Source organism: Lolium rigidum, chromosome 6 (assembly GCF_022539505.1).
Source record: "Lolium rigidum isolate FL_2022 chromosome 6, APGP_CSIRO_Lrig_0.1, whole genome shotgun sequence".
Classification (NCBI taxonomy): domain Eukaryota; kingdom Viridiplantae; phylum Streptophyta; class Magnoliopsida; order Poales; family Poaceae; genus Lolium; species Lolium rigidum.
Genome location: NC_061513.1, coordinates 303,097,865 through 303,105,246, shown reverse-complemented (window position 1 = coordinate 303,105,246; position 7,382 = coordinate 303,097,865). Strand labels below are relative to the sequence as shown.

Sequence of the window (7,382 nt, the reverse complement as noted above, 5' to 3'; positions counted from 1 at the left end):
TTGGCAGTTTGACTCTGTGGATATAAATGTGATGAAGCATAAGATCAATGGGCATTCCATACATATGAAATCTGGTGGTAACCTTTGAATAAAACATGATATTTTCTTCAGTTTATAATGATTATAAAATATACAGGAATTTTTTATTTGGTTGGTAGCCATTTATTCCGTTCAGTTTAGGAATAAAGGTATCGCTGCCATTACGATATACATAATATAAATATTGTCCTGATCTGTATAGAAAAAATTACAAGTAGTTTAGGATGACTGAACATCCTGTCGCAGTCAATATTTGCTAGGAAATTTTTATTTCCTCTAAAACAAATGGTCATTGTAATTATGATGGGATTGTAAAATATTTTTTATCCTCCAAGTGTAGCAACCTAGCAACACTAGATGCCAAGAAAGATTTGTATCGGCTAACATCAATTCAAGGTGCCAGCATGTAAATCTGCTCCAGGAAATTATGCATTTTTTCTCCATCTCCAAGTTGTTTCCTTTTATTTGGTCAGTACATCCTTCTGCAGTCTGCATAAGTCGTGAGTTCGTATACCTGCTCTGTAAAATATTATGTATGTGTATTTATAAATCATAGTCATATTCACCTTCATACTCTATAGGGGAAGCCCCAAATTGCTGCTATAATGGATCCCTTGTGTCCAAAGACGATGGAGACACCTCCAGGTCGTGCTCCCTCTGCTTATTGTTTTCGCTTTTGTGTTTTTCCCCTTTTTTGGTTCAAAACATGTGCATGCTTTATATTTTCTCTTCTATTTTTGGAAAGTTTTACATGTTCTGGACTAAAAGTAAATTTAGATTTTGGCTCTATAACAAATTTTTTGAGGATCGTTAATACCCACTAATCCAACACAAAATTCGAGTTTCTTGGCCTATTTGTGGAAACCAACAATGCATATACGGCAGGATATCATCAACTAAAATAAACACAAGTTGAAACCCTCAAGTTGCCTGAACACCCCAACCCAATCAAGTAAAACAAACGCATAAGAACTAATAATATAATATCTAAAAAAAATGTCAAACGAGCACATCAACAGATATTCAGGAAATTGTTATATGTTTCCACGGCAAGCAAAAAAAAAATGTTTGATTCAAGAGATAGTGATGTAGTATGTTGGAGAGAAGAGTATGTCGGCACCTGATTTTGATCTGTCAAGTTATGTACACTCTGGGTGAATTTTCTCAATGGGAAATAGCCAGTACCATGATAATAAAATATGTCCTTGATGCTTGATGGTATACAACATGTCCTGAACACAATCAAGAGGGAAATCATAAATATTCTCTCCAAAATAATTATGCACTTCTCACCAATCATTCATAATTAGATATTCCTATATGTAAGCAAGTATGATTCATGCCTTCATGGGACGGTATTTGCCAATACATAGACCTCAAAAGTTGTTTTCCTACTATGGAGACAATAATCTTATACAAGAGGAAACTGCTATGTTATTATAGTGAAATATCTACACTGGCCACCGAATCTGTAAAAATATGTTACCTATCATATTTCATCTCTCCAAATTCAATTAATATCCTTGGGTCACCAAATTCACCACTCACATGGCAGGTTGCAAACTCACCACTCACCAGTGCCTGGTCGAAATAATAGTGAGTCCTCGCGAAAGCTGTTATGCGCAGTTCCTTGGGGAAAAAGAGATAATCTTCAGAGCTCGGTACCAATTACAGGAATGGTTGTATATTAGAAGTTCTAATTCTCCGTGTAGACCGTCTCATGAACTTCTTCCTTAATCTTGGCCCCGTGAGCATAATCCTGGCATTAACATGAAAAAACAAACTGAAACCATGTGTATTGATGTGCCTGAATAGAACTCTTGAAAAAACATGACTGGTCAGTATAGAAACAAGAACAAATAGGTGGATGTGGCACACAATTACTTCAATTGAATACTCACGGTATACTGTGATCCAGAGCAATATAGAAGAAAAATATTGGTGGACCAAATGTTCATGAAAATAAACCACCAAAATTCAAAACGCTGCATAGGTTATGAATTAAAAATTGTGTGTGCATATAAGCACATAAAATCCTAGATTACTGATCAAGCCACTTGATGCAGAGCTCAAGCCACTTGATGCATTTGATTCACATGTAGGGCGCCTTTAGCCAGTGTTTCGTTTTCTGTAAATCTCTAGGCGTCGACCTGAAAACTATCTTCTACATATCCATACGTCTACTCACTGCAGTGTATTATCATGTGTATCTGCGCTGAACCAGGGTATAGAAATTTAGCTTTCCTGTTTCCGTTTTAGTGCTACTTTCCGTTGTTAGTAAGAGTATGTATGATGCTACACACGCTAGGGCACAACTGAATAGACTTTTTTTTCACTATTGTAATCTATATGTTCTCAAACTATCTGGAACATGTACAGTTGCCTAAATATATAAGCCAATACATTGCGAGTAACAAAACTGCAGTACAAGAAATACACAGACAGCAAGATATCCATGTTTCAAAAAGTAATCTTCTACCAAATCTAAATCTCTCACGTATATATTAGTTTTCCTGCTTTAACCTCTCTGGCTTACCACCAGAATGGCCAAATTGACGGCATGTGTCAACTTATTATGGTTGGTTTTTTTCTCTAGCATTTCTTCTTTGATCTGTTTCAGCAAGATAGCTTTCATTCAAAATTTAGGCAATCGCTCCAACACACAGAAGCAAAGCTCTTGTGTACAGAGAAAGGGAACATACCGACGGCTGACAACCGAATCAATTATTGCTTTTGCTCATCCTCAGCCATCTGTAGTTCCTCGCTCCTCTTTCCCCACTGCATACGTCCACTCACGCTGCAACACACCACAACGCCGCCCTCAATCCCACTGGAATTTCTTAGGCACAACAACTTTCATTCGAATCTACCAAGTATACCACCCATACACAACATTCGTAGTACCTTGCAGACCGGGAGCGATGAGAGTCGGCAGGCGCGACCTTGTAGACCGGGAGTGCCCGCAACAAGGGTGACCAGCCAATTGAGTGCTCGAATCACTAGCGGGGCACCGGAGGTCATGGCCTCGCAGATCGAAGGCGGTCGCAACCAGCGCCGGCGGCCACGACCTACCAGATTGGTGGCGTGAGCGACCAGCGCCGGTGGCCGAGACCTCACAAATCGGCGACCTGCGCGACCAGCACCATCGGCCGCGATCTCCCACCGGACTACGACCTGCGCTGGGTCGCGGAGTTGACGAGACCGGCGGAGAAGAGCGGGTCGTCGAGGCTAGCCGCGGGGAGGGAGGGGAGTGGACACCGGCGGTGGTTAGACGGTGAAGAGTAGAAGAGATGGTCGGCGAGGGAATGGGGGAATAGTGTGAGAGAGTGAAACGGTAGTGAGTTTTTTTTTTTTTGAGACGGTTCTCTTCAGCTGGTTGAGATGGGCTTTAATCTGCACATGGGCTATGGACTGAAAAGGATACTGGTTTGACTTTTTTTCATACTGCCAGTGACATTAAGATCTCTAATATCCTCATTTTTTGGAGATAAACCCGTTTACCCTCAGCCTAATAACTATATTGCTTTTACTGAATATATTTTGAAAAATTGGAAGCACACATGTGTTATGTTATCCATAAAAGGATATATTAGATAATTGTTGGGCTGTTTCTTTGATGCATATGATATTAAATTGTAGATTTTTATTAAACTATATTTTAGTGAAATAATGTTGTTTTGAATATTTTTTGGTTATATTTTCCTATGGACGTAATTGTCCATGTGTATCATGTTTAAACACGGGTGGCAAGAAAAGAATTAAAAGGGCCATGAAAACAAACAAACATTTCAATAAAATGTTGACTTTTTTTTATGTTTTGTTGGCCCGTGGCAACGCACGGGCATTTGTACTAGTAACTAGTACTCAAATCACATACCTATGTACAGGTGACTGAATCGGGAGAACAAATTAGAGGACTCCTATTTGTTTGGACTTTAGGTACTAGAGGCTGATTCAGTCAGCTGTTTGCTTATTCTTCAATTACACCTCATTAGTCAGGTAAAAAGCAACTCAAGCAAATTATGGACCTGTTTTTCCTCCTGGATTATCAGAAAAGTGTCCATGATTGTATATTGTGTCCTACTACTTGAGATTTTTTTAGTTTTGGTCAATCAGCGAATTTGTGGAAACTAGTATTAGTAGATAACTCAATGGAGAGTCAATATATGCGCAGTTTGCTTGACACCACAATACAGGCTTCTTTCCCTTCTAGATTAGCACGCAAATCACCTACACTTGCATTGACACGGTAAGGCAAAGGAGAGCGGGAACTGGTCTCACCTGCGGACACACAGTTCACATGGCCGGCGACACATATGCCACCGGGAAGCCGCTTAGCACTTCATGCAGACCGGGGAGCCGCGTCGATGATGCCGACGGACAAGACCCCATCCCCTCCTCAAAGGACATGCAAGGGTCTTGCAGCGCGGGGAGGACGGCGTCATGAGCAGCCCTTCATGGCTCGCGTCGCCGACGTCCCGTCCTGGTGGCTTGAATGCAGCGCCCTCCCAACTCCACCGATCACGCGCGATGCGATCTGGCAATCTCGATGGCGCGGCGTACACCGACTAACCGATGCACGTGCGAACCGGTGATCAAGATAGCCAGCCGCGCCGTCACGGTACCGTCGCTAAAGGAGCTGCGCGTGGAGCCACGTTGCAGGGGTCCGGCGGCGCCGACAAGACGGAATCCATCGTGGCTAGGGTTCGACGGGAAGCAACCATCGTCGGTTCCGCAGCATGGCATCGGTGGAGGAGGAGGATGTGGTGGCGGGGCGGTGTTCAGCAACGCGAGGACTCGCCGGAGCTGGCCGGGATCTGGCCGAGGCGTAGGCGGCGGCTAAGGAGATCGTGAGGCGTGATGGGCGTAAAATGGACATGAGGAGGCGGTGAGTGATGATCTACGGGTGGAGAAGGGCGTCTGGGTCGAAGTAGTGGTTTTTTGGGCCAAAATTTGATGCTCGTCCCAAAATGAAATATGGGGCTACAAAATGAATATACGTCGTGGACCATGGTGGGCTTTAGTCAGCGTTGAAAAAAGGTACTAATCAATGAATCAACGAATGCTTAATTCCATCGGTAGATGTAGTGCAATTGTGGATCGGAAATGCTCCACACACAGACAAACTTAGTACAACGAAATTACGATGGTCATTTTCCTTTTTCTTCAATGCAAGCAAATGCATCGGGGTGAGCAATCTTCATCTCCTCCACTTTCGGCAAACTTAGCCAGCTCCAAACCCCGGCCGTCTCCCTCGTCCCACCCAGCTCCTTGTGGTGACCATGTAGGTGCGACCTCCTTCTGTTCTAGCTGCTTCTCCCAAAGCTAGATGTGCGTGGGGCAGGTCATTCCCAGCTGCCCCCGTGCCAACCACCGGCAAAGCTCGCCACCGGCTTGCTTTTCCCCCGGTGTGCCACCTCTCTGTTGCCCTTCCGTGTGCTTGCAGCTTTGTCCCGGCGTTGCCGGCATCTAAACACCGATGAAATCGAGTGAGTTTTCCTGCTGTCATACAAAAATCGTAGGAAAAAATCGTACTTATAGCAGCGCTCATTGTGGATCGTCCAAGAATGATGTTGTGGGGCAATATCGAGGAGTGATTCGTACTGTGTTCAGCGTTGTTGACTATTTGCAGCCATTCGCATGGAGTTGACGTACAAGTAAACAGAAACCAAAAACAGAGCGATGTAGATATGTACAAGAATCAAAATAACACTTGAATCATGCAAATAATCGAGAATTCAAGCGAATGAATAAACTTGTTCCCTAATTCTAGTGTGTTGCTCGATTTACTTGTGAATAGGAGAAGGTCGAACCGTGGAAACGTCCTCGAATCTATAAAAAAAAAGTACTTGACAAGATCATGTAATAGGATTTATTGGGCTGGAACATGCACATCAATACATTACAAATGGAAATTTCATTTTAGCCGGAAACATCGGTTTGGCCGGAAAATATTGTTCCATTTCCGTCAAAAAGTTTTCGTTTCCATATCTGTTTTGCAAAATTCCCTTTATGTTTCTATATTTTCATTCCGTTTCCGTTTTATTGCGGAAAAGTTGAAAACTTTCCGCTGTATTTTCGTACCTAGCTGAGGCCGAGATGCGTTCTTCAGCTCTCATGTCCTGATCGATGGATCCAGCTGCAGATAGGTTGACTCCCGGCTCAGCTTCCTCTGTTTGTTTTCTCTTGTTTCCATCCATGGGTCAGGCCGCAGCTGCTCCCAGGGAGGCCGGCAGGCTTGCATCGACGATGTGGGTGACGAGTTGAGGTGAGGTGGGTTTCTGTGCGTTGGATGGATGAGATAGTCATCGGTAGGGAGGCTTGGTTGTGCTGGTCGATGGCTTCATCGATGGCTGTGATTGCCGATGGAGGTTAATTAAGTACGTACTCTGAAACGTCAAGACATTAATTTTGGCTGTGTGATTGCCGATAGCTGCGTGATTGTAGTTGGTGTTACTTAGTACGCGCTGGCCAATATGCCAAGGCATGCATACGTCAAAATCTAGCCAAAAATACGAGTGTTGCATGTTACGTGCTCTAGACATACGTACATGCACGAGGTTACATTTCGAGTTGATTTGATTGGTTGTGTACCAATCACGATGGTTTCATTTTCTATTTGGTAAAACCACATTAGGCAGGTAGCTAGTATTTATTTTCTCTCTCTCCTGGAAAATGCCATTCGACCACATTGGTGTACTCAATAACCCCATATTATTTCTCCAAATAAATCTCGAGACATCCTACAAATCGAGATGATCAAGGGGCGGTGCCGTCGTGTTGGACCATCCGAGATACACTACTAGGAAAATATCTATAGGCACATGGCATACCCGTGATGCATTAGGAAAGTGGTGTGCCAGAGTAAGTGCTACCCATGATGGTCACGCTTGTCTTCTTCCCCTTCGCATGGAGAGAGCGTGGTCGCTCGGTCGACGTCAGTGCCCAACCACCACCACATGTGCTCTCCATCTCCCTCCTTGTATCCCTAGCCCCGCGAGGAAAACCTAGCTTTCGCCTCTCTTCTGCTTCGCTCACGTCGCCTCCACCAGAGCATCCCCTTTCGCCTCATCTCCTTTTCCACACGAAACAATATGATAGAACACCACTGAACCATGGCTGCGAGCTCCCCTTTGATCGTGTCGTCATCTCGGGCCACCCCGCTACAAGATGAGACCACGAAAAGATGTGCCTCAGGAATCATTCCCGCAAGCTCCAAATCATCGCCACTTCACCGATTCTTCGCTCTGGCCGTCGCACTTTGGCATCCATTCCGGTGACTCAAGGCTCCTCCGAGATTTTTTTTAGCACATCTTAGTGCTCTTGGTAGTCTCCTTGTTCTC

The 7,382-nt window shown here is 44.0% G+C and overlaps 1 long non-coding RNA gene across 1 annotated transcript; it reads right to left on the bottom strand.

Annotated features, from left to right (window-relative positions):
- Positions 1–1,069: 1,069 nt before the first annotated feature.
- On the bottom strand, positions 1,070–3,058 carry LOC124658808. The gene is made up of 4 exons (XR_006989343.1): positions 2,944–3,058; positions 2,742–2,836; positions 1,526–1,798; positions 1,070–1,271 (listed from the first exon to the last, which is right to left on the bottom strand). It is a non-coding gene; the product is annotated as an uncharacterized LOC124658808 (long non-coding RNA).
- Between the last annotated feature and the right edge of the window lie 4,324 nt (positions 3,059–7,382).